General features: G+C 68.2%; 11 non-coding genes across 11 annotated transcripts; all 11 read left to right on the top strand.

Annotated features, from left to right (window-relative positions):
- Positions 1-393: 393 nt before the first annotated feature.
- LOC129052552 (5S ribosomal RNA) lies at positions 394-512 on the top strand. Its single transcript, XR_008517611.1, has one exon. It is a non-coding gene; the product is annotated as a 5S ribosomal RNA (ribosomal RNA).
- Positions 513-2,690: 2,178 nt separating this feature from the next.
- LOC129052557 (5S ribosomal RNA) lies at positions 2,691-2,809 on the top strand. The gene has a single exon (XR_008517613.1). It is a non-coding gene; the product is annotated as a 5S ribosomal RNA (ribosomal RNA).
- A 2,205-nt stretch (positions 2,810-5,014) lies between these two features.
- LOC129052558 (5S ribosomal RNA) lies at positions 5,015-5,133 on the top strand. Its single transcript, XR_008517614.1, has one exon. It is a non-coding gene; the product is annotated as a 5S ribosomal RNA (ribosomal RNA).
- Positions 5,134-7,311: 2,178 nt separating this feature from the next.
- Positions 7,312-7,430, top strand: LOC129052615 (5S ribosomal RNA). Its single transcript, XR_008517690.1, has one exon. It is a non-coding gene; the product is annotated as a 5S ribosomal RNA (ribosomal RNA).
- A 2,205-nt stretch (positions 7,431-9,635) lies between these two features.
- LOC129052559 (5S ribosomal RNA) lies at positions 9,636-9,754 on the top strand. Its single transcript, XR_008517615.1, has one exon. It is a non-coding gene; the product is annotated as a 5S ribosomal RNA (ribosomal RNA).
- A 2,196-nt stretch (positions 9,755-11,950) lies between these two features.
- Positions 11,951-12,069, top strand: LOC129052560 (5S ribosomal RNA). Its single transcript, XR_008517618.1, has one exon. It is a non-coding gene; the product is annotated as a 5S ribosomal RNA (ribosomal RNA).
- A 2,176-nt stretch (positions 12,070-14,245) lies between these two features.
- LOC129052566 (5S ribosomal RNA) lies at positions 14,246-14,364 on the top strand. Its single transcript, XR_008517626.1, has one exon. It is a non-coding gene; the product is annotated as a 5S ribosomal RNA (ribosomal RNA).
- Positions 14,365-16,545: 2,181 nt separating this feature from the next.
- On the top strand, positions 16,546-16,664 carry LOC129052567 (5S ribosomal RNA). The gene has a single exon (XR_008517627.1). It is a non-coding gene; the product is annotated as a 5S ribosomal RNA (ribosomal RNA).
- Positions 16,665-18,860: 2,196 nt separating this feature from the next.
- Positions 18,861-18,979, top strand: LOC129052568 (5S ribosomal RNA). The gene has a single exon (XR_008517628.1). It is a non-coding gene; the product is annotated as a 5S ribosomal RNA (ribosomal RNA).
- Positions 18,980-21,157: 2,178 nt separating this feature from the next.
- LOC129052570 (5S ribosomal RNA) lies at positions 21,158-21,276 on the top strand. Its single transcript, XR_008517632.1, has one exon. It is a non-coding gene; the product is annotated as a 5S ribosomal RNA (ribosomal RNA).
- A 2,178-nt stretch (positions 21,277-23,454) lies between these two features.
- Positions 23,455-23,573, top strand: LOC129052572 (5S ribosomal RNA). Its single transcript, XR_008517633.1, has one exon. It is a non-coding gene; the product is annotated as a 5S ribosomal RNA (ribosomal RNA).
- Positions 23,574-24,726: the final 1,153 nt, after the last annotated feature.

The raw sequence follows: 24,726 nt of genomic DNA on the forward strand, positions 1-24,726 counted from the left end.
GCTGGGGGCGTTGGGAGAGAAAGGCCCCGCGCGGCCCGGCCGGCTGGTCGCCCTTGGCCAGCCCTGACGGCTCCGGGTGGGTGGGGCAAGAGGGGGCCTCGCGGGAGCGCCTGAGCGGCGAGGGACGCAAAACGCCACCTCCGCGGCAGGGCGGAGGACCAGGAGGGGGTCCCGGGATCGTGGGCCCTGGGCCCTGACGCCTCGGAGCACTCCCTGTTCCGAGCGGGCCCCATGTGGTGGAAGCTCGGGAGCTGGGGAGCCGGGGGAAGGCCGCGGGCGAGCGGCTCGGGGGTCCCCGATCCGAGCCCCGCGGCCCCGGGCTGGCGGTGACGGCTGCAATCCGGCGGGCATGGCTGGGCCGGGCTCTTGGGGCAGCCAGGCGCCTGTCTCGGCGTCTACGGCCATACCACCCTGAACGCGCCCGATCTCGTCTGATCTCGGAAGCTAAGCAGGGTCGGGCCTGGTTAGTACTTGGATGGGAGACCGCCTGGGAATACCGGGTGCTGTAGGCTTTTTCTTTGGCTTTTTGCTTTTTCTTTCCTCTTCTTCCAGACGGAGTCTCGCTCTGTCGCCCAGGCTGGAGTGCAGCGGCGCCATCTCGGCTCACTGCAAGCTCCGCCTCCCGGGTTCACGCCCTTCTCCGGCCCCAGCCTCCCGAGTAGCTGGGACTGCAGGCGCCCGCCACCACGCCCGGCTGACTTTTTTTCTATTTTGCGTAGAGACGGGGTTTCACCCTGTTAGCCGGGATGGTCTCCACCTCCTCACCTGGTGATCCACCCGCCTCGGCCTCCCACCCACAGTGCTGGGATTACAGGCGGGAGCCACCGCGCCCGCCCGGCCTGCTGCAGGCTTTTTTGGCTTCCCCGCTGCCTCCCTTCCCCCTACAGTCGCCATGCTCCCCAACCTCCCCTCGCTCTGCTCCCCCTTTATCGCCCACCTACACCTCCGCCGCAGCCCAGCCGGGGACCTCCTCCTGGGGGTCCGCCCCTACTGCACGCCGGGCAGCAGCATCCCACCGCTTCCGCCTCGCCGCCGCCCCGCCAGGAGCCCGGCTCCAGCCTGGGAGGGCAGGGGGCCGGACCCCAGAGCCGCAGGCGCGGGTCCCCTGCCGTTCGCGGTGCCTTCCCGCTCCCGGAACGCCCAGGCCATTCAATTCACCCACCGGGCGGCGCGCCGTCGTCGCAACCTTCCAAACCGGGGGAAGGGGCGGGCAGGGTCAGCGGGTGCCACAGGCGCCAGCCCAGACCTCGGCTCCGGAACGCACGGGCTGCTTCACCCGGGGGAAGGACATTGCTTCGCCAGCCACCAGGAAAACTGTCCCTGTGCACCCGGATTCCCAACGGCCCCCCACTTCGTGTCAACACCAGTCCCCAGGACACGCCAGAGACCCAGGCCTCCGGCCCCGCCCGGTGCCACGGCTCCCGCCAAACGGGCGGGCGGGCGCACTCTGCAAATCCCGGGGCCCGCCGCAAGGCACCCAGAGCACAGGGTGGTGCCAAGAAAGGAAGGAACCTACGAAACCCACCTCCAAAGCAAGCAATTCAGCCAAGTAAAAGCCCGTCTCAGCGCTCCGTTGGTCCTCTCACAGGGACCGCCTGGCCCCCGTGTTCTGGCGCAGCCCAAGCCCCCTCCACCCTATCCCGGCCTGCTCAAAAGGGCGCTGCCTACCGGAGCCGGGCGCTTCCTCTCGAAGGCTCTATCGCTCTCGCTCTCTAGCTCCCTCCGCCACTCTCTTCTAGGTTTCCCCCTGGACCTCGCGCTACTTCTGTCGTCTTCCCTCTGTCTCTCTGTCTCTCTCTCTTTCTCTGTCCCTGTCTCTTTCTCAGCCTCTCTGTCTGTCTCCTTCCCTCTCCCCCTCCCCTGTCTCTCTCGATCGCTGTCTCTCTCCCTCCCTCGGTTTCTATCTCTCCATCCATCTCGTCCTTGCTCTCCTTCAAGCCGCGTGTGTGTGTGTACGTGTGTGTGTGTCTGTGTGTGTGTGTGTGCGTCTGAGTGGGTGAGTCTGTGTGTGTGTGTGTGTGTGTGTGTGCGTGTTCGCGCGCGCGTGCGTGCGTGCGTGTGCGAGCGAGCGCCCGCGCGTGCGAGCGCGCCCGGGTGTGTCTGTGTGTGGGGGAGTGGATTTGCTCCTGGTGGTGGCGGGTTGTGTCTGGGTTTCTCTCAGCCCCTCTCACCCGGGATCAGGCCGCCGCCTCTAGTGGCAGCCCGGGGCAAAGCGGGGCCACCCCCCCGACCCGCTACCCGCCCCCGCGCCCTCTTGCCCACCGGCCGGACGGGCCTTGGTCGGGACACGCGACCGTGCTGGGGGCGTTGGGAGAGAAAGGCCCCGCGCGGCCCGGCCGGCTGGTCGCCCTTGGCCAGCCCTGACGGCTCCGGGTGGGTGGGGCAAGAGGGGGCCTCGCGGGAGCGCCTGAGCGGCGAGGGACCCAAAACGCCACCTCCGCGGCAGGGCGGAGGACCAGGAGGGGGTCCCGGGATCGTGGGCCCTGGGCCCTGACGCCTCGGAGCACTCCCTGTTCCGAGCGGGCCCCATGTGGTGGAAGCTCGGGAGCTGGGGAGCCGGGGGAAGGCCGCGGGCGAGCGGCTCGGGGGTCCCCGATCCGAGCCCCGCGGCCCCGGGCTGGCGGTGACGGCTGCAATCCGGCGGGCATGGCTGGGCCGGGCTCTTGGGGCAGCCAGGCGCCTGTCTCGGCGTCTACGGCCATACCACCCTGAACGCGCCCGATCTCGTCTGATCTCGGAAGCTAAGCAGGGTCGGGCCTGGTTAGTACTTGGATGGGAGACCGCCTGGGAATACCGGGTGCTGTAGGCTTTTTCTTTGGCTTTTTGCTTTTTCTTTCCTCTTCTTCCAGACGGAGTCTCGCTCTGTCGCCCAGGCTGGAGTGCAGCGGCGCCATCTCGGCTCACTGCAAGCTCCGCCTCCCGGGTTCACGCCCTTCTCCGGCCCCAGCCTCCCGAGTAGCTGCTGGGACTGCAGGCGCCCGCCACCACGCCCGGCTGATTTTTTTTCTATTTTGGGTAGAGACGGGGTTTCACCCTGTTAGCCGGGATGGTCTCTACCTCCTCACCTGGTGATCCACCCGCCTCGGCCTCCCACCCACAGTGCTGGGATTACAGGCGGGAGCCACCGCGCCCGCCCGGCCTGCTGCAGGCTTTTTTGGCTTCCCCGCTGCCTCCCTTCCCCCTACGGTCACCATGCTCCCCAACCTCCCCTCGCTCTGCTCCCCCTTTATCGCCCACCTACACCTCCGCCGCAGCCCAGCCGGAGACCTCCTCCTGGGGGTCCGCCCCTACTGCACGCCGGGCAGCAGCATCCCACCGCTTCCGCCTCGCCGCCGCCCCGCCAGGAGCCCGGCTCCAGCCTGGGAGGGCAGGGGGCCGGACCCCAGAGCCGCAGGCGCGGGTCCCCTGCCGTTCGCGGTGCCTTCCCGCTCCCGGAACGCCCAGGCCATTCAATTCACCCACCGGGCGGCGCGCCGTCGTCGCAACCTTCCAAACCGGGGGAAGGGGCGGGCAGGGGCAGCGGGTGCCACAGGCGCCAGCCCAGACCTCGGCTCCGGAACGCACGGGCTGCTTCACCCGGGGGAAGGACATTGCTTCGCCAGCCACCAGGAAAACAGTCCCTGTGCACCCGGATTCCCAACGGCCCCCCACTTCGTGTCAACACCAGTCCCGAGGACACGCCAGAGACCCAGGCCTCCGGCCCCGCCCGGTGCCACGGCTCCCGCCAAACGGGCGGGCGGGCGCACTCTGCAAATCCCGGGGCCCGCCGCAAGGCACCCAGAGCACAGGGTGGTGCCAAGAAAGGAAGGAACCTACGAAACCCACCTCCAAAGCAAGCAATTCAGCCAAGTAAAAGCCCGTCTCAGCGCTCCGTTGGTCCTCTCACAGGGACCGCCTGGCCCCCGTGTTCTGGCGCAGCCCAAGCCCCCTCCACCCTATCCCGGCCTGCTCAAAAGGGCGCTGCCTGCCGGAGACGGGCGCTTCCTCTCGAAGGCTCTATCGCTCTCGCTCTCTAGCTCCCTCCGCCTCTCTCTTCTAGGTTTCCCCCTGGACCTCGCGCTACTTCTGTCGTCTTCCCTCTGTCTCTCTGTCTCTCTCTCTTTCTCTGTCCCTGTCTCTTTCTCAGCCTCTCTGTCTGTCTCCTTCCCTCTCCCCCTCCCCTGTCTCTCTCGATCGCTGTCTCTCTCCCTCCCTCGGTTTCTATCTCTCCATCCATCTCGTCCTTGCTCTCCTTCAAGCCGCGTGTGTGTGTGTACGTGTGTGTGTCTGTGTGTGTGTGTGTGTGTGTGTCTCAGTGGGTGAGTCTGTGTGTGTGTGTGTGTGTGTGTGTGTCTGAGTGGGTGAGTCTGTGTGTGTGTGTGTGTGTGCGCGCGTGCGTGCGTGTGCGAGCGAGCGCCGGCGCGTGCGAGCGCGCCCGGGTGTGTCTGTGTGTGGGGGAGTGGATTTGCTCCTGGTGGTGGCGGGGTGTGTCTGGGTTTCTCTCAGCCCCTCTCACCCGGGATCAGGCCGCCGCCTCTAGTGGCAGCCCGGGGCAAAGCGGGGCCACCCCCCCGACCCGCTACCCGCCCCCGCGCCCTCTTGCCCACCGGCCGGACCGGCCTTGGTCGGGACACGCGACCGTGCTGGGGGCGTTGGGAGAGAAAGGCCCCGCGCGGCCCGGCCGGCTGGTCGCCCTTGGCCAGCCCTGACGGCTCCGGGTGGGTGGGGCAAGAGGGGGCCTCGCGGGAGCGCCTGAGCGGCGAGGGACGCAAAACGCCACCTCCGCGGCAGGGCGGAGGACCAGGAGGGGGTCCCGGGATCGTGGGCCCTGGGCCCTGACGCCTCGGAGCACTCCCTGTTCCGAGCGGGCCCCATGTGGTGGAAGCTCGGGAGCTGGGGAGCCGGGGGAAGGCCGCGGGCGAGCGGCTCGGGGGTCCCCGATCCGAGCCCCGCGGCCCCGGGCTGGCGGTGACGGCTGCAATCCGGCGGGCATGGCTGGGCCGGGCTCTTGGGGCAGCCAGGCGCCTGTCTCGGCGTCTACGGCCATACCACCCTGAACGCGCCCGATCTCGTCTGATCTCGGAAGCTAAGCAGGGTCGGGCCTGGTTAGTACTTGGATGGGAGACCGCCTGGGAATACCGGGTGCTGTAGGCTTTTTCTTTGGCTTTTTGCTTTTTCTTTCCTCTTCTTCCAGACGGAGTCTCGCTCTGTCGCCCAGGCTGGAGTGCAGCGGCGCCATCTCGGCTCACTGCAAGCTCCGCCTCCCGGGTTCACGCCCTTCTCCGGCCCCAGCCTCCCGAGTAGCTGGGACTGCAGGCGCCCGCCACCACGCCCGGCTGACTTTTTTTCTATTTTGCGTAGAGACGGGGTTTCACCCTGTTAGCCGGGATGGTCTCCACCTCCTCACCTGGTGATCCACCCGCCTCGGCCTCCCACCCACAGTGCTGGGATTACAGGCGGGAGCCACCGCGCCCGCCCGGCCTGCTGCAGGCTTTTTTGGCTTCCCCGCTGCCTCCCTTCCCCCTACAGTCGCCATGCTCCCCAACCTCCCCTCGCTCTGCTCCCCCTTTATCGCCCACCTACACCTCCGCCGCAGCCCAGCCGGGGACCTCCTCCTGGGGGTCCGCCCCTACTGCACGCCGGGCAGCAGCATCCCACCGCTTCCGCCTCGCCGCCGCCCCGCCAGGAGCCCGGCTCCAGCCTGGGAGGGCAGGGGGCCGGACCCCAGAGCCGCAGGCGCGGGTCCCCTGCCGTTCGCGGTGCCTTCCCGCTCCCGGAACGCCCAGGCCATTCAATTCACCCACCGGGCGGCGCGCCGTCGTCGCAACCTTCCAAACCGGGGGAAGGGGCGGGCAGGGTCAGCGGGTGCCACAGGCGCCAGCCCAGACCTCGGCTCCGGAACGCACGGGCTGCTTCACCCGGGGGAAGGACATTGCTTCGCCAGCCACCAGGAAAACTGTCCCTGTGCACCCGGATTCCCAACGGCCCCCCACTTCGTGTCAACACCAGTCCCGAGGACACGCCAGAGACCCAGGCCTCCGGCCCCGCCCGGTGCCACGGCTCCCGCCAAACGGGCGGGCGGGCGCACTCTGCAAATCCCGGGGCCCGCCGCAAGGCACCCAGAGCACAGGGTGGTGCCAAGAAAGGAAGGAACCTACGAAACCCACCTCCAAAGCAAGCAATTCAGCCAAGTAAAAGCCCGTCTCAGCGCTCCGTTGGTCCTCTCACAGGGACCGCCTGGCCCCCGTGTTCTGGCGCAGCCCAAGCCCCCTCCACCCTATCCCGGCCTGCTCAAAAGGGCGCTGCCTACCGGAGCCGGGCGCTTCCTCTCGAAGGCTCTATCGCTCTCGCTCTCTAGCTCCCTCCGCCACTCTCTTCTAGGTTTCCCCCTGGACCTCGCGCTACTTCTGTCGTCTTCCCTCTGTCTCTCTGTCTCTCTCTCTTTCTCTGTCCCTGTCTCTTTCTCAGCCTCTCTGTCTGTCTCCTTCCCTCTCCCCCTCCCCTGTCTCTCTCGATCGCTGTCTCTCTCCCTCCCTCGGTTTCTATCTCTCCATCCATCTCGTCCTTGCTCTCCTTCAAGCCGCGTGTGTGTGTGTACGTGTGTGTGTGTCTGTGTGTGTGTGTGTGCGTCTGAGTGGGTGAGTCTGTGTGTGTGTGTGTGTGTGTGTGTGCGTGTTCGCGCGCGCGTGCGTGCGTGCGTGTGCGAGCGAGCGCCCGCGCGTGCGAGCGCGCCCGGGTGTGTCTGTGTGTGGGGGAGTGGATTTGCTCCTGGTGGTGGCGGGGTGTGTCTGGGTTTCTCTCAGCCCCTCTCACCCGGGATCAGGCCGCCGCCTCTAGTGGCAGCCCGGGGCAAAGCGGGGCCACCCCCCCGACCCGCTACCCGCCCCCGCGCCCTCTTGCCCACCGGCCGGACGGGCCTTGGTCGGGACACGCGACCGTGCTGGGGGCGTTGGGAGAGAAAGGCCCCGCGCGGCCCGGCCGGCTGGTCGCCCTTGGCCAGCCCTGACGGCTCCGGGTGGGTGGGGCAAGAGGGGGCCTCGCGGGAGCGCCTGAGCGGCGAGGGACCCAAAACGCCACCTCCGCGGCAGGGCGGAGGACCAGGAGGGGGTCCCGGGATCGTGGGCCCTGGGCCCTGACGCCTCGGAGCACTCCCTGTTCCGAGCGGGCCCCATGTGGTGGAAGCTCGGGAGCTGGGGAGCCGGGGGAAGGCCGCGGGCGAGCGGCTCGGGGGTCCCCGATCCGAGCCCCGCGGCCCCGGGCTGGCGGTGACGGCTGCAATCCGGCGGGCATGGCTGGGCCGGGCTCTTGGGGCAGCCAGGCGCCTGTCTCGGCGTCTACGGCCATACCACCCTGAACGTGCCCGATCTCGTCTGATCTCGGAAGCTAAGCAGGGTCGGGCCTGGTTAGTACTTGGATGGGAGACCGCCTGGGAATACCGGGTGCTGTAGGCTTTTTCTTTGGCTTTTTGCTTTTTCTTTCCTCTTCTTCCAGACGGAGTCTCGCTCTGTCGCCCAGGCTGGAGTGCAGCGGCGCCATCTCGGCTCACTGCAAGCTCCGCCTCCCGGGTTCACGCCCTTCTCCGGCCCCAGCCTCCCGAGTAGCTGCTGGGACTGCAGGCGCCCGCCACCACGCCCGGCTGATTTTTTTTCTATTTTGGGTAGAGACGGGGTTTCACCCTGTTAGCCGGGATGGTCTCTACCTCCTCACCTGGTGATCCACCCGCCTCGGCCTCCCACCCACAGTGCTGGGATTACAGGCGGGAGCCACCGCGCCCGCCCGGCCTGCTGCAGGCTTTTTTGGCTTCCCCGCTGCCTCCCTTCCCCCTACGGTCACCATGCTCCCCAACCTCCCCTCGCTCTGCTCCCCCTTTATCGCCCACCTACACCTCCGCCGCAGCCCAGCCGGAGACCTCCTCCTGGGGGTCCGCCCCTACTGCACGCCGGGCAGCAGCATCCCACCGCTTCCGCCTCGCCGCCGCCCCGCCAGGAGCCCGGCTCCAGCCTGGGAGGGCAGGGGGCCGGACCCCAGAGCCGCAGGCGCGGGTCCCCTGCCGTTCGCGGTGCCTTCCCGCTCCCGGAACGCCCAGGCCATTCAATTCACCCACCGGGCGGCGCGCCGTCGTCGCAACCTTCCAAACCGGGGGAAGGGGCGGGCAGGGGCAGCGGGTGCCACAGGCGCCAGCCCAGACCTCGGCTCCGGAACGCACGGGCTGCTTCACCCGGGGGAAGGACATTGCTTCGCCAGCCACCAGGAAAACAGTCCCTGTGCACCCGGATTCCCAACGGCCCCCCACTTCGTGTCAACACCAGTCCCGAGGACACGCCAGAGACCCAGGCCTCCGGCCCCGCCCGGTGCCACGGCTCCCGCCAAACGGGCGGGCGGGCGCACTCTGCAAATCCCGGGGCCCGCCGCAAGGCACCCAGAGCACAGGGTGGTGCCAAGAAAGGAAGGAACCTACGAAACCCACCTCCAAAGCAAGCAATTCAGCCAAGTAAAAGCCCGTCTCAGCGCTCCGTTGGTCCTCTCACAGGGACCGCCTGGCCCCCGTGTTCTGGCGCAGCCCAAGCCCCCTCCACCCTATCCCGGCCTGCTCAAAAGGGCGCTGCCTGCCGGAGACGGGCGCTTCCTCTCGAAGGCTCTATCGCTCTCGCTCTCTAGCTCCCTCCGCCTCTCTCTTCTAGGTTTCCCCCTGGACCTCGCGCTACTTCTGTCGTCTTCCCTCTGTCTCTCTGTCTCTCTCTCTTTCTCTGTCCCTGTCTCTTTCTCAGCCTCTCTGTCTGTCTCCTTCCCTCTCCCCCTCCCCTGTCTCTCTCGATCGCTGTCTCTCTCCCTCCCTCGGTTTCTATCTCTCCATCCATCTCGTCCTTGCTCTCCTTCAAGCCGCGTGTGTGTGTGTACGTGTGTGTGTCTGTGTGTGTGTGTGTGTGTGTGTCTCAGTGGGTGAGTCTGTGTGTGTGTGTGTGTGTGTGTGTGTCTGAGTGGGTGAGTCTGTGTGTGTGTGTGTGTGTGCGCGCGTGCGTGCGTGTGCGAGCGAGCGCCGGCGCGTGCGAGCGCGCCCGGGTGTGTCTGTGTGTGGGGGAGTGGATTTGCTCCTGGTGGTGGCGGGGTGTGTCTGGGTTTCTCTCAGCCCCTCTCACCCGGGATCAGGCCGCCGCCTCTAGTGGCAGCCCGGGGCAAAGCGGGGCCACCCCCCCGACCCGCTACCCGCCCCCGCGCCCTCTTGCCCACCGGCCGGACCGGCCTTGGTCGGGACACGCGACCGTGCTGGGGGCGTTGGGAGAGAAAGGCCCCGCGCGGCCCGGCCGGCTGGTCGCCCTTGGCCAGCCCTGACGGCTCCGGGTGGGTGGGGCAAGAGGGGGCCTCGCGGGAGCGCCTGAGCGGCGAGGGACGCAAAACGCCACCTCCGCGGCAGGGCGGAGGACCAGGAGGGGGTCCCGGGATCGTGGGCCCTGGGCCCTGACGCCTCGGAGCACTCCCTGTTCCGAGCGGGCCCCATGTGGTGGAAGCTCGGGAGCTGGGGAGCCGGGGGAAGGCCGCGGGCGAGCGGCTCGGGGGTCCCCGATCCGAGCCCCGCGGCCCCGGGCTGGCGGTGACGGCTGCAATCCGGCGGGCATGGCTGGGCCGGGCTCTTGGGGCAGCCAGGCGCCTGTCTCGGCGTCTACGGCCATACCACCCTGAACGCGCCCGATCTCGTCTGATCTCGGAAGCTAAGCAGGGTCGGGCCTGGTTAGTACTTGGATGGGAGACCGCCTGGGAATACCGGGTGCTGTAGGCTTTTTCTTTGGCTTTTTGCTTTTTCTTTCCTCTTCTTCCAGACGGAGTCTCGCTCTGTCGCCCAGGCTGGAGTGCAGCGGCGCCATCTCGGCTCACTGCAAGCTCCGCCTCCCGGGTTCACGCCCTTCTCCGGCCCCAGCCTCCCGAGTAGCTGGGACTGCAGGCGCCCGCCACCACGCCCGGCTGACTTTTTTTCTATTTTGCGTAGAGACGGGGTTTCACCCTGTTAGCCGGGATGGTCTCCACCTCCTCACCTGGTGATCCACCCGCCTCGGCCTCCCACCCACAGTGCTGGGATTACAGGCGGGAGCCACCGCGCCCGCCCGGCCTGCTGCAGGCTTTTTTGGCTTCCCCGCTGCCTCCCTTCCCCCTACAGTCGCCATGCTCCCCAACCTCCCCTCGCTCTGCTCCCCCTTTATCGCCCACCTACACCTCCGCCGCAGCCCAGCCGGAGACCTCCTCCTGGGGGTCCGCCCCTACTGCACGCCGGGCAGCAGCATCCCACCGCTTCCGCCTCGCCGCCGCCCCGCCAGGAGCCCGGCTCCAGCCTGGGAGGGCAGGGGGCCGGACCCCAGAGCCGCAGGCGCGGGTCCCCTGCCGTTCGCGGTGCCTTCCCGCTCCCGGAACGCCCAGGCCATTCAATTCACCCACCGGGCGGCGCGCCGTCGTCGCAACCTTCCAAACCGGGGGAAGGGGCGGGCAGGGGCAGCGGGTGCCACAGGCGCCAGCCCAGACCTCGGCTCCGGAACGCACGGGCTGCTTCACCCGGGGGAAGGACATTGCTTCGCCAGCCACCAGGAAAACAGTCCCTGTGCACCCGGATTCCCAACGGCCCCCCACTTCGTGTCAACACCAGTCCCGAGGACACGCCAGAGACCCAGGCCTCCGGCCCCGCCCGGTGCCACGGCTCCCGCCAAACGGGCGGGCGGGCGCACTCTGCAAATCCCGGGGCCCGCCGCAAGGCACCCAGAGCACAGGGTGGTGCCAAGAAAGGAAGGAACCTACGAAACCCACCTCCAAAGCAAGCAATTCAGCCAAGTAAAAGCCCGTCTCAGCGCTCCGTTGGTCCTCTCACAGGGACCGCCTGGCCCCCGTGTTCTGGCGCAGCCCAAGCCCCCTCCACCCTATCCCGGCCTGCTCAAAAGGGCGCTGCCTACCGGAGACGGGCGCTTCCTCTCGAAGGCTCTATCGCTCTCGCTCTCTAGCTCCCTCCGCCTCTCTCTTCTAGGTTTCCCCCTGGACCTCGCGCTACTTCTGTCGTCTTCCCTCTGTCTCTCTGTCTCTCTCTCTTTCTCTGTCCCTGTCTCTTTCTCAGCCTCTCTGTCTGTCTCCTTCCCTCTCCCCCTCCCCTGTCTCTCTCGATCGCTGTCTCTCTCCCTCCCTCGGTTTCTATCTCTCCATCCATCTCGTCCTTGCTCTCCTTCAAGCCGCGTGTGTGTGTGTACGTGTGTGTGTCTGTGTGTGTGTGTGTGTGTGTGTCTCAGTGGGTGAGTCTGTGTGTGTGTGTGTGTGTGTCTGAGTGGGTGAGTCTGTGTGTGTGTGTGTGTGTGCGCGCGTGCGTGCGTGTGCGAGCGAGCGCCGGCGCGTGCGAGCGCGCCCGGGTGTGTCTGTGTGTGGGGGAGTGGATTTGCTCCTGGTGGTGGCGGGGTGTGTCTGGGTTTCTCTCAGCCCCTCTCACCCGGGATCAGGCCGCCGCCTCTAGTGGCAGCCCGGGGCAAAGCGGGGCCACCCCCCCGACCCGCTACCCGCCCCCGCGCCCTCTTGCCCACCGGCCGGACCGGCCTTGGTCGGGACACGCGACCGTGCTGGGGGCGTTGGGAGAGAAAGGCCCCGCGCGGCCCGGCCGGCTGGTCGCCCTTGGCCAGCCCTGACGGCTCCGGGTGGGTGGGGCAAGAGGGGGCCTCGCGGGAGCGCCTGAGCGGCGAGGGACGCAAAACGCCACCTCCGCGGCAGGGCGGAGGACCAGGAGGGGGTCCCGGGATCGTGGGCCCTGGGCCCTGACGCCTCGGAGCACTCCCTGTTCCGAGCGGGCCCCATGTGGTGGAAGCTCGGGAGCTGGGGAGCCGGGGGAAGGCCCCGGGCGAGGGGCTCGGGGGTCCCCGATCCGAGCCCCGCGGCCCCGGGCTGGCGGTGACGGCTGCAATCCGGCGGGCATGGCTGGGCCGGGCTCTTGGGGCAGCCAGGCGCCTGTCTCGGCGTCTACGGCCATACCACCCTGAACGCGCCCGATCTCGTCTGATCTCGGAAGCTAAGCAGGGTCGGGCCTGGTTAGTACTTGGATGGGAGACCGCCTGGGAATACCGGGTGCTGTAGGCTTTTTCTTTGGCTTTTTGCTTTTTCTTTCCTCTTCTTCCAGACGGAGTCTCGCTCTGTCGCCCAGGCTGGAGTGCAGCGGCGCCATCTCGGCTCACTGCAAGCTCCGCCTCCCGGGTTCACGCCCTTCTCCGGCCCCAGCCTCCCGAGTAGCTGGGACTGCAGGCGCCCGCCACCACGCCCGGCTGATTTTTTTTCTATTTTGCGTAGAGACGGGGTTTCACCCTGTTAGCCGGGATGGTCTCCACCTCCTCACCTGGTGATCCACCCGCCTCGGCCTCCCACCCACAGTGCTGGGATTACAGGCGGGAGCCACCGCGCCCGCCCGGCCTGCTGCAGGCTTTTTTGGCTTCCCCGCTGCCTCCCTTCCCCCTACAGTCGCCATGCTCCCCAACCTCCCCTCGCTCTGCTCCCCCTTTATCGCCCACCTACACCTCCGCCGCAGCCCAGCCGGGGACCTCCTCCTGGGGGTCCGCCCCTACTGCACGCCGGGCAGCAGCATCCCACCGCTTCCGCCTCGCCGCCGCCCCGCCAGGAGCCCGGCTCCAGCCTGGGAGGGCAGGGGGCCGGACCCCAGAGCCGCAGGCGCGGGTCCCCTGCCGTTCGCGGTGCCTTCCCGCTCCCGGAACGCCCAGGCCATTCAATTCACCCACCGGGCGGCGCGCCGTCGTCGCAACCTTCCAAACCGGGGGAAGGGGCGGGCAGGGTCAGCGGGTGCCACAGGCGCCAGCCCAGACCTCGGCTCCGGAACGCACGGGCTGCTTCACCCGGGGGAAGGACATTGCTTCGCCAGCCACCAGGAAAACTGTCCCTGTGCACCCGGATTCCCAACGGCCCCCCACTTCGTGTCAACACCAGTCCCGAGGACACGCCAGAGACCCAGGCCTCCGGCCCCGCCCGGTGCCACGGCTCCCGCCAAACGGGCGGGCGGGCGCACTCTGCAAATCCCGGGGCCCGCCGCCAGGCACCCAGAGCACAGGGTGGTGCCAAGAAAGGAAGGAACCTACGAAACCCACCTCCAAAGCAAGCAATTCAGCCAAGTAAAAGCCCGTCTCAGCGCTCCGTTGGTCCTCTCACAGGGACCGCCTGGCCCCCGTGTTCTGGCGCAGCCCAAGCCCCCCCCACCCTATCCCGGCCTGCTCAAAAGGGCGCTGCCTACCGGAGCCGGGCGCTTCCTCTCGAAGGCTCTATCGCTCTCGCTCTCTAGCTCCCTCCGCCACTCTCTTCTAGGTTTCCCCCTGGACCTCGCGCTACTTCTGTCGTCTTCCCTCTGTCTCTCTGTCTCTCTCTCTTTCTCTGTCCCTGTCTCTTTCTCAGCCTCTCTGTCTGTCTCCTTCCCTCTCCCCCTCCCCTGTCTCTCTCGATCGCTGTCTCTCTCCCTCCCTCGGTTTCTATCTCTCCATCCATCTCGTCCTTGCTCTCCTTCAAGCCGCGTGTGTGTGTGTACGTGTGTGTGTGTCTGTGTGTGTGTGTGTGCGTCTGAGTGGGTGAGTCTGTGTGTGTGTGTGTGTGTGTGTGCGTGTTCGCGCGCGCGTGCGTGCGTGCGTGTGCGAGCGAGCGCCCGCGCGTGCGAGCGCGCCCGGGTGTGTCTGTGTGTGGGGGAGTGGATTTGCTCCTGGTGGTGGCGGGGTGTGTCTGGGTTTCTCTCAGCCCCTCTCACCCGGGATCAGGCCGCCGCCTCTAGTGGCAGCCCGGGGCAAAGCGGGGCCACCCCCCCGACCCGCTACCCGCCCCCGCGCCCTCTTGCCCACCGGCCGGACGGGCCTTGGTCGGGACACGCGACCGTGCTGGGGGCGTTGGGAGAGAAAGGCCCCGCGCGGCCCGGCCGGCTGGTCGCCCTTGGCCAGCCCTGACGGCTCCGGGTGGGTGGGGCAAGAGGGGGCCTCGCGGGAGCGCCTGAGCGGCGAGGGACCCAAAACGCCACCTCCGCGGCAGGGCGGAGGACCAGGAGGGGGTCCCGGGATCGTGGGCCCTGGGCCCTGACGCCTCGGAGCACTCCCTGTTCCGAGCGGGCCCCATGTGGTGGAAGCTCGGGAGCTGGGGAGCCGGGGGAAGGCCGCGGGCGAGCGGCTCGGGGGTCCCCGATCCGAGCCCCGCGGCCCCGGGCTGGCGGTGACGGCTGCAATCCGGCGGGCATGGCTGGGCCGGGCTCTTGGGGCAGCCAGGCGCCTGTCTCGGCGTCTACGGCCATACCACCCTGAACGCGCCCGATCTCGTCTGATCTCGGAAGCTAAGCAGGGTCGGGCCTGGTTAGTACTTGGATGGGAGACCGCCTGGGAATACCGGGTGCTGTAGGCTTTTTCTTTGGCTTTTTGCTTTTTCTTTCCTCTTCTTCCAGACGGAGTCTCGCTCTGTCGCCCAGGCTGGAGTGCAGCGGCGCCATCTCGGCTCACTGCAAGCTCCGCCTCCCGGGTTCACGCCCTTCTCCGGCCCCAGCCTCCCGAGTAGCTGCTGGGACTGCAGGCGCCCGCCACCACGCCCGGCTGATTTTTTTTCTATTTTGGGTAGAGACGGGGTTTCACCCTGTTAGCCGGGATGGTCTCTACCTCCTCACCTGGTGATCCACCCGCCTCGGCCTCCCACCCACAGTGCTGGGATTACAGGCGGGAGCCACCGCGCCCGCCCGGCCTGCTGCAGGCTTTTTTGGCTTCCCCGCTGCCTCCCTTCCCCCTACGGTCACCATGCTCCCCAACCTCCCCTCGCTCTGCTCCCCCTTTATCGCCCACCTACACCTCCGCCGCAGCCCAGCCGGAGACCTCCTCCTGGGGGTCCGCCCCTACTGCACGCCGGGCAGCAGCATCCCACCGCTTCCGCCTCGCCGCCGCCCCGCCAGGAGCCCGGCTCCAGCCTGGGAGGGCAGGGGGCCGGACCCCAGAGCCGCAGGCGCGGGTCCCCTGCCGTTCGCGGTGCCTTCCCGCTCCCGGAACGCCCAGGCCATTCAATTCACCCACCGGGCGGCGCGCCGTCGTCGCAACCTTCCAAACCGGGGGAAGGGGCGGGCAGGGGCAGCGGGTGCCACAGGCGCCAGCCCAGACCTCGGCTCCGGAACGCACGGGCTGCTTCACCCGGGGGAAGGACATTGCTTCGCCAGCCACCAGGAAAACTGTCCCTGTGCACCCGGATTCCCAACGGCCCCCCACTTCGTGTCAACACCAGTCCCGAGGACACGCCAGAGACCCAGGCCTCCGGCCCCGCCCGGTGCCACGGCTCCCGCCAAACGGGCGGGCGGGCGCACTCTGCAAATCCCGGGGCCCGCCGCCAGGCACCCAGAGCACAGGGTGGTGCCAAGAAAGGAAGGAACCTACGAAACCCACCTCCAAAGCAAGCAATTCAGCCAAGTAAAAGCCCGTCTCAGCGCTCCGTTGGTCCTCTCACAGGGACCGCCTGGCCCCCGTGTTCTGGCGCAGCCCAAGCCCCCTCCACCCTATCCCGGCCTGCTCAAAAGGGCGCTGCCTACCGGAGCCGGGCGCTTCCTCTCGAAGGCTCTATCGCTCTCGCTCTCTAGCTCCCTCCGCCACTCTCTTCTAGGTTTCCCCCTGGACCTCGCGCTACTTCTGCCGTCTTCCCTCTGTCTCTCTGTCTCTCTCTCTTTCTCTGTCCCTGTCTCTTTCTCAGCCTCTCTGTCTGTCTCCTTCCCTCTCCCCCTCCCCTGTCTCTCTCGATCGCTGTCTCTCTCCCTCCCTCGGTTTCTATCTCTCCATCCATCTCGTCCTTGCTCTCCTTCAAGCCGCGTGTGTGTGTGTACGTGTGTGTGTGTCTGTGTGTGTGTGTGTGCGTCTGAGTGGGTGAGTCTGTGTGTGTGTGTGTGTGTGTGTGTGCGTGTTCGTGCGCGCGTGCGTGCGTGCGTGTGCGAGCGAGCGCCCGCGCGTGCGAGCGCGCCCGGGTGTGTCTGTGTGTGGGGGAGTGGATTTGCTCCTGGTGGTGGCGGGGTGTGTCTGGGTTTCTCTCAGCCCCTCTCACCCGGGATCAGGCCGCCGCCTCTAGTGGCAGCCCGGGGCAAAGCGGGGCCACCCCCCCGACCCGCTACCCGCCCCCGCGCCCTCTTGCCCACCGGCCGGACGGGCCTTGGTCGGGACACGCGACCGTGCTGGGGGCGTTGGGAGAGAAAGGCCCCGCGCGGCCCGGCCGGCTGGTCGCCCTTGGCCAGCCCTGACGGCTCCGGGTGGGTGGGGCAAGAGGGGGCCTCGCGGGAGCGCCTGAGCGGCGAGGGACCCAAAACGCCACCTCCGCGGCAGGGCGGAGGACCAGGAGGGGGTCCCGGGATCGTGGGCCCTGGGCCCTGACGCCTCGGAGCACTCCCTGTTCCGAGCGGGCCCCATGTGGTGGAAGCTCGGGAGCTGGGGAGCCGGGGGAAGGCCGCGGGCGAGCGGCTCGGGGGTCCCCGATCCGAGCCCCGCGGCCCCGGGCTGGCGGTGACGGCTGCAATCCGGCGGGCATGGCTGGGCCGGGCTCTTGGGGCAGCCAGGCGCCTGTCTCGGCGTCTACGGCCATACCACCCTGAACGCGCCCGATCTCGTCTGATCTCGGAAGCTAAGCAGGGTCGGGCCTGGTTAGTACTTGGATGGGAGACCGCCTGGGAATACCGGGTGCTGTAGGCTTTTTCTTTGGCTTTTTGCTTTTTCTTTCCTCTTCTTCCAGACGGAGTCTCGCTCTGTCGCCCAGGCTGGAGTGCAGCGGCGCCATCTCGGCTCACTGCAAGCTCCGCCTCCGGGGTTCACGCCCTTCTCCGGCCCCAGCCTCCCGAGTAGCTGGGACTGCAGGCGCCCGCCACCACGCCCGGCTGATTTTTTTTCTATTTTGGGTAGAGACGGGGTTTCACCCTGTTAGCCGGGATGGTCTCTACCTCCTCACCTGGTGATCCACCCGCCTCGGCCTCCCACCCACAGTGCTGGGATTACAGGCGGGAGCCACCGCGCCCGCCCGGCCTGCTGCAGGCTTTTTTGGCTTCCCCGCTGCCTCCCTTCCCCCTACGGTCACCATGCTCCCCAACCTCCCCTCGCTCTGCTCCCCCTTTATCGCCCACCTACACCTCCGCCGCAGCCCAGCCGGAGACCTCCTCCTGGGGGTCCGCCCCTACTGCACGCCGGGCAGCAGCATCCCACCGCTTCCGCCTCGCCGCCGCCCCGCCAGGAGCCCGGCTCCAGCCTGGGAGGGCAGGGGGCCGGACCCCAGAGCCGCAGGCGCGGGTCCCCTGCCGTTCGCGGTGCCTTCCCGCTCCCGGAACGCCCAGGCCATTCAATTCACCCACCGGGCGGCGCGCCGTCGTCGCAACCTTCCAAACCGGGGGAAGGGGCGGGCAGGGGCAGCGGGTGCCACAGGCGCCAGCCCAGACCTCGGCTCCGGAACGCACGGGCTGCTTCACCCGGGGGAAGGACATTGCTTCGCCAGCCACCAGGAAAACAGTCCCTGTGCACCCGGATTCCCAACGGCCCCCCACTTCGTGTCAACACCAGTCCCGAGGACACGCCAGAGACCCAGGCCTCCGGCCCCGCCCGGTGCCACGGCTCCCGCCAAACGGGCGGGCGGGCGCACTCTGCAAATCCCGGGGCCCGCCGCAAGGCACCCAGAGCACAGGGTGGTGCCAAGAAAGGAAGGAACCTACGAAACCCACCTCCAAAGCAAGCAATTCAGCCAAGTAAAAGCCCGTCTCAGCGCTCCGTTGGTCCTCTCACAGGGACCGCCTGGCCCCCGTGTTCTGGCGCAGCCCAAGCCCCCTCCACCCTATCCCGGCCTGCTCAAAAGGGCGCTGCCTACCGGAGACGGGCGCTTCCTCTCGAAGGCTCTATCGCTCTCGCTCTCTAGCTCCCTCCGCCTCTCTCTTCTAGGTTTCCCCCTGGACCTCGCGCTACTTCTGTCGTCTTCCCTCTGTCTCTCTGTCTCTCTCTCTTTCTCTGTCCCTGTCTCTTTCTCAGCCTCTCTGTCTGTCTCCTTCCCTCTCCCCCTCCCCTGTCTCTCTCGATCGCTGTCTCTCTCCCTCCCTCGGTTTCTATCTCTCCATCCATCTCGTCCTTGCTCTCCTTCAAGCCGCGTGTGTGTGTGTACGTGTGTGTGTCTGTGTGTGTGTGTGTGTGTGTGTCTCAGTGGGTGAGTCTGTGTGTGTGTGTGTGTGTGTCTGAGTGGGTGAGTCTGTGTGTGTGTGTGTGTGTGCGCGCGTGCGTGCGTGTGCGAGCGAGCGCCGGCGCGTGCGAGCGCGCCCGGGTGTGTCTGTGTGTGGGGGAGTGGATTTGCTCCTGGTGGTGGCGGGGTGTGTCTGGGTTTCTCTCAGCCCCTCTCACCCGGGATCAGGCCGCCGCCTCTAGTGGCAGCCCGGGGCAAAGCGGGGCCACCCCCCCGACCCGCTACCCGCCCCCGCGCCCTCTTGCCCACCGGCCGGACCGGCCTTGGTCGGGACACGCGACCGTGCTGGGGGCGTTGGGAGAGAAAGGCCCCGCGCGGCCCGGCCGGCTGGTCGCCCTTGGCCAGCCCTGACGGCTCCGGGTGGGTGGGGCAAGAGGGGGCCTCGCGGGAGCGCCTGAGCGGCGAGGGACGCAAAACGCCACCTCCGCGGCAGGGCGGAGGACCAGGAGGGGGTCCCGGGATCGTGGGCCCTGGGCCCTGACGCCTCGGAGCACTCCCTGTTCCGAGCGGGCCCCATGTGGTGGAAGCTCGGGAGCTGGGGAGCCGGGGGAAGGCCCCGGGCGAGGGGCTCGGGGGTCCCCGATCCGAGCCCCGCGGCCCCGGGCTGGCGGTGACGGCTGCAATCCGGCGGGCATGGCTGGGCCGGGCTCTTGGGGCAGCCAGGCGCCTGTCTCGGCGTCTACGGCCATACCACCCTGAACGCGCCCGATCTCGTCTGATCTCGGAAGCTAAGCAGGGTCGGGCCTGGTTAGTACTTGGATGGGAGACCGCCTGGGAATACCGGGTGCTGTAGGCTTTTTCTTTGGCTTTTTGCTTTTTCTTTCCTCTTCTTCCAGACGGAGTCTCGCTCTGTCGCCCAGGCTGGAGTGCAGCGGCGCCATCTCGGCTCACTGCAAGCTCCGCCTCCCGGGTTCACGCCCTTCTCCGGCCCCAGCCTCCCGAGTAGCTGGGACTGCAGGCGCCCGCCACCACGCCCGGCTGATTTTTTTTCTATTTTGCGTAGAGACGGGGTTTCACCCTGTTAGCCGGGATGGTCTCCACCTCCTCACCTGGTGATCCACCCGCCTCGGCCTCCCACCCACAGTGCTGGGATTACAGGCGGGAGCCACCCCGCCCGCCCGGCCTGCTGCAGGCTTTTTTGGCTTCCCCGCTGCCTCCCTTCCCCTTACAGTCGCCATGCTCCCCAACATCCCCTCGCTCTGCTCCCCCTTTATCGCCCACCTACACCTCCGCCGCAGCCCAGCCGGGGACCTCCTCCTGGGGGTCCGCCCCTACTGCACGCCGGGCAGCAGCATCCCACCGCTTCCGCCTCGCCGCCGCCCCGCCAGGAGCCCGGCTCCAGCCTGGGAGGGCAGGGGGCCGGACCCCAGAGCCGCAGGCGCGGGTCCCCTGCCGTTCGCGGTGCCTTCCCGCTCCCGGAACGCCCAGGCCATTCAATTCACCCACCGGGCGGCGCGCCGTCGTCGCAACCTTCCAAACCGGGGGAAGGGGCGGGCAGGGTCAGCGGGTGCCACAGGCGCCAGCCCAGACCTCGGCTCCGGAACGCACGGGCTGCTTCACCCGGGGGAAGGACATTGCTTCGCCAGCCACCAGGAAAACTGTCCCTGTGCACCCGGATTCCCAACGGCCCCCCACTTCGTGTCAACACCAGTCCCGAGGACACGCCAGAGACCCAGGCCTCCGGCCCCGCCCGGTGCCACGGCTCCCGCCAAACGGGCGGGCGGGCGCACTCTGCAAATCCCGGGGCCCGCCGCCAGGCACCCAGAGCACAGGGTGGTGCCAAGAAAGGAAGGAACCTACGAAACCCACCTCCAAAGCAAGCAATTCAGCCAAGTAAAAGCCCATCTCAGCGCTCCGTTGGTCCTCTCACAGGGACCGCCTGGCCCCCGTGTTCTGGCGCAGCCCAAGCCCCCTCCACCCTATCCCGGCCTGCTCAAAAGGGCGCTGCCTACCGGAGCCGGGCGCTTCCTCTCGAAGGCTCTATCGCTCTCGCTCTCTAGCTCCCTCCGCCACTCTCTTCTAGGTTTCCCCCTGGACCTCGCGCTACTTCTGCCGTCTTCCCTCTGTCTCTCTGTCTCTCTCTCTTTCTCTGTCCCTGTCTCTTTCTCAGCCTCTCTGTCTGTCTCCTTCCCTCTCCCCCTCCCCTGTCTCTCTCGATCGCTGTCTCTCTCCCTCCCTCGGTTTCTATCTCTCCATCCATCTCGTCCTTGCTCTCCTTCAAGCCGCGTGTGTGTGTGTACGTGTGTGTGTGTCTGTGTGTGTGTGTGTGCGTCTGAGTGGGTGAGTCTGTGTGTGTGTGTGTGTGTGTGTGTGCGTGTTCGCGCGCGCGTGCGTGCGTGCGTGTGCGAGCGAGCGCCCGCGCGTGCGAGCGCGCCCGGGTGTGTCTGTGTGTGGTGGAGTGGATTTGCTCCTGGTGGTGGCGGGGTGTGTCTGGGTTTCTCTCAGCCCCTCTCACCCGGGATCAGGCCGCCGCCTCTAGTGGCAGCCCGGGGCAAAGCGGGGCCATCCCCCCGACCCGCTACCCGCCCCCGCGCCCTCTTGCCCACCGGCCGGACGGGCCTTGGTCGGGACACGCGACCGTGCTGGGGGCGTTGGGAGAGAAAGGCCCCGCGCGGCCCGGCTGGCTGGTCGCCCTTGGCCAGCCCTGACGGCTCCGGGTGGGTGGGGCAAGAGGGGGCCTCGCGGGAGCGCCTGAGCGGCGAGGGACCCAAAACGCCACCTCCGCGGCAGGGCGGAGGACCAGGAGGGGGTCCCGGGATCGTGGGCCCTGGGCCCTGACGCCTCGGAGCACTCCCTGTTCCGAGCGGGCCCCATGTGGTGGAAGCTCGGGAGCTGGGGAGCCGGGGGAAGGCCGCGGGCGAGCGGCTCGGGGGTCCCCGATCCGAGCCCCGCGGCCCCGGGCTGGCGGTGACGGCTGCAATCCGGCGGGCATGGCTGGGCCGGGCTCTTGGGGCAGCCAGGCGCCTGTCTCGGCGTCTACGGCCATACCACCCTGAACGCGCCCGATCTCGTCTGATCTCGGAAGCTAAGCAGGGTCGGGCCTGGTTAGTACTTGGATGGGAGACCGCCTGGGAATACCGGGTGCTGTAGGCTTTTTCTTTGGCTTTTTGCTTTTTCTTTCCTCTTCTTCCAGACGGAGTCTCGCTCTGTCGCCCAGGCTGGAGTGCAGCGGCGCCATCTCGGCTCACTGCAAGCTCCGCCTCCCGGGTTCACGCCCTTCTCCGGCCCCAGCCTCCCGAGTAGCTGGGACTGCAGGCGCCCGCCACCACGCCCGGCTGATTTTTTTTCTATTTTGGGTAGAGACGGGGTTTCACCCTGTTAGCCGGGATGGTCTCTACCTCCTCACCTGGTGATCCACCCGCCTCGGCCTCCCACCCACAGTGCTGGGATTACAGGCGGGAGCCACCGCGCCCGCCCGGCCTGCTGCAGGCTTTTTTGGCTTCCCCGCTGCCTCCCTTCCCCCTACGGTCACCATGCTCCCCAACCTCCCCTCGCTCTGCTCCCCCTTTATCGCCCACCTACACCTCCGCCGCAGCCCAGCCGGAGACCTCCTCCTGGGGGTCCGCCCCTACTGCACGCCGGGCAGCAGCATCCCACCGCTTCCGCCTCGCCGCCGCCCCGCCAGGAGCCCGGCTCCAGCCTGGGAGGGCAGGGGGCCGGACCCCAGAGCCGCAGGCGCGGGTCCCCTGCCGTTCGCGGTGCCTTCCCGCTCCCGGAACGCCCAGGCCATTCAATTCACCCACCGGGCGGCGCGCCGTCGTCGCAACCTTCCAAACCGGGGGAAGGGGCGGGCAGGGGCAGCGGGTGCCACAGGCGCCAGCCCAGACCTCGGCTCCGGAACGCACGGGCTGCTTCACCCGGGGGAAGGACATTGCTTCGCCAGCCACCAGGAAAACTGTCCCTGTGCACCCGGATTCCCAACGGCCCCCCACTTCGTGTCAACACCAGTCCCGAGGACACGCCAGAGACCCAGGCCTCCGGCCCCGCCCGGTGCCACGGCTCCCGCCAAACGGGCGGGCGGGCGCACTCTGCAAATCCCGGGGCCCGCCGCCAGGCACCCAGAGCACAGGGTGGTGCCAAGAAAGGAAGGAACCTACGAAACCCACCTCCAAAGCAAGCAATTCAGCCAAGTAAAAGCCCGTCTCAGCGCTCCGTTGGTCCTCTCACAGGGACCGCCTGGCCCCCGTGTTCTGGCGCAGCCCAAGCCCCCTCCACCCTATCCCGGCCTGCTCAAAAGGGCGCTGCCTAGCGGAGCCGGGCGCTTCCTCTCGAAGGCTCTATCGCTCTCGCTCTCTAGCTCCCTCCGCCACTCTCTTCTAGGTTTCCCCCTGGACCTCGCGCTACTTCTGCCGTCTTCCCTCTGTCTCTCTGTCTCTCTCTCTTTCTCTGTCCCTGTCTCTTTCTCAGCCTCTCTGTCTGTCTCCTTCCCTCTCCCCCTCCCCTGTCTCTCTCGATCGCTGTCTCTCTCCCTCCCTCGGTTTCTATCTCTCCATCCATCTCGTCCTTGCTCTCCTTCAAGCCGCGTGTGTGTGTGTACGTGTGTGTGTGTCTGTGTGTGTGTGTGTGCGTCTGAGTGGGTGAGTCTGTGTGTGTGTGTGTGTGTGTGTGTGCGTGTTCGCGCGCGCGTGCGTGCGTGCGTGTGCGAGCGAGCGCCCGCGCGTGCGAGCGCGCCCGGGTGTGTCTGTGTGTGGGGGAGTGGATTTGCTCCTGGTGGTGGCGGGGTGTGTCTGGGTTTCTCTCAGCCCCTCTCACCCGGGATCAGGCCGCCGCCTCTAGTGGCAGCCCGGGGCAAAGCGGGGCCACCCCCCCGACCCGCTACCCGCCCCCGCGCCCTCTTGCCCACCGGCCGGACGGGCCTTCGTCGGGACACGCGACCGTGCTGGGGGCGTTGGGAGAGAAAGGCCCCGCGCGGCCCGGCCGGCTGGTCGCCCTTGGCCAGCCCTGACGGCTCCGGGTGGGTGGGGCAAGATGGGGCCTCGCGGGAGCGCCTGAGCGGCGAGGGACCCAAAACGCCACCTCCGCGGCAGGGCGGAGGACCAGGAGGGGGTCCCGGGATCGTGGGCCCTGGGCCCTGACGCCTCGGAGCACTCCCTGTTCCGAGCGGGCCCCATGTGGTGGAAGCTCGGGAGCTGGGGAGCCGGGGGAAGGCCGCGGGCGAGCGGCTCGGGGGTCCCCGATCCGAGCCCCGCGGCCCCGGGCTGGCGGTGACGGCTGCAATCCGGCGGGCATGGCTGGGCCGGGCTCTTGGGGCAGCCAGGCGCCTGTCTCGGCGTCTACGGCCATACCACCCTGAACGCGCCCGATCTCGTCTGATCTCGGAAGCTAAGCAGGGTCGGGCCTGGTTAGTACTTGGATGGGAGACCGCCTGGGAATACCGGGTGCTGTAGGCTTTTTCTTTGGCTTTTTGCTTTTTCTTTCCTCTTCTTCCAGACGGAGTCTCGCTCTGTCGCCCAGGCTGGAGTGCAGCGGCGCCATCTCGGCTCACTGCAAGCTCCGCCTCCCGGGTTCACGCCCTTCTCCGGCCCCAGCCTCCCGAGTAGCTGGGACTGCAGGCGCCCGCCACCACGCCCGGCTGATTTTTTTTCTATTTTGGGTAGAGACGGGGTTTCACCCTGTTAGCCGGGATGGTCTCTACCTCCTCACCTGGTGATCCACCCGCCTCGGCCTCCCACCCACAGTGCTGGGATTACAGGCGGGAGCCACCGCGCCCGCCCGGCCTGCTGCAGGCTTTTTTGGCTTCCCCGCTGCCTCCCTTCCCCCTACGGTCACCATGCTCCCCAACCTCCCCTCGCTCTGCTCCCCCTTTATCGCCCACCTACACCTCCGCCGCAGCCCAGCCGGAGACCTCCTCCTGGGGGTCCGCCCCTACTGCACGCCGGGCAGCAGCATCCCACCGCTTCCGCCTCACCGCCGCCCCGCCAGGAGCCCGGCTCCAGCCTGGGAGGGCAGGGGGCCGGACCCCAGAGCCGCAGGCGCGGGTCCCCTGCCATTCGCGGTGCCTTCCCGCTCCCGGAACGCCCAGGCCATTCAATTCACCCACCGGGCGGCGCGCCGTCGTCGCAACCTTCCAAACCGGGGGAAGGGGCGGGCAGGGGCAGCGGGTGCCACAGGCGCCAGCCCAGACCTCGGCTCCGGAACGCACGGGCTGCTTCACCCGGGGGAAGGACATTGCTTCGCCAGCCACCAGGAAAACAGTCCCTGTGCACCCGGATTCCCAACGGCCCCCCACTTCGTGTCAACACCAGTCCCGAGGACACGCCAGAGACCCAGGCCTCTGGCCCCGCCCGGTGCCACGGCTCCCGCCAAACGGGCGGGCGGGCGCACTCTGCAAATCCCGGGGCCCGCCGCAAGGCACCCAGAGCACAGGGTGGTGCCAAGAAAGGAAGGAACCTACGAAACCCACCTCCAAAGCAAGCAATTCAGCCAAGTAAAAGCCCGTCTCAGCGCTCCGTTGGTCCTCTCACAGGGACCGCCTGGCCCCCGTGTTCTGGCGCAGCCCAAGCCCCCTCCACCCTATCCCGGCCTGCTCAAAAGGGCGCTGCC

Source organism: Pongo abelii, chromosome 1 (genome assembly GCF_028885655.2).
Source record: "Pongo abelii isolate AG06213 chromosome 1, NHGRI_mPonAbe1-v2.0_pri, whole genome shotgun sequence".
NCBI classification, from domain to species: Eukaryota; Metazoa; Chordata; class Mammalia; order Primates; family Hominidae; genus Pongo; species Pongo abelii.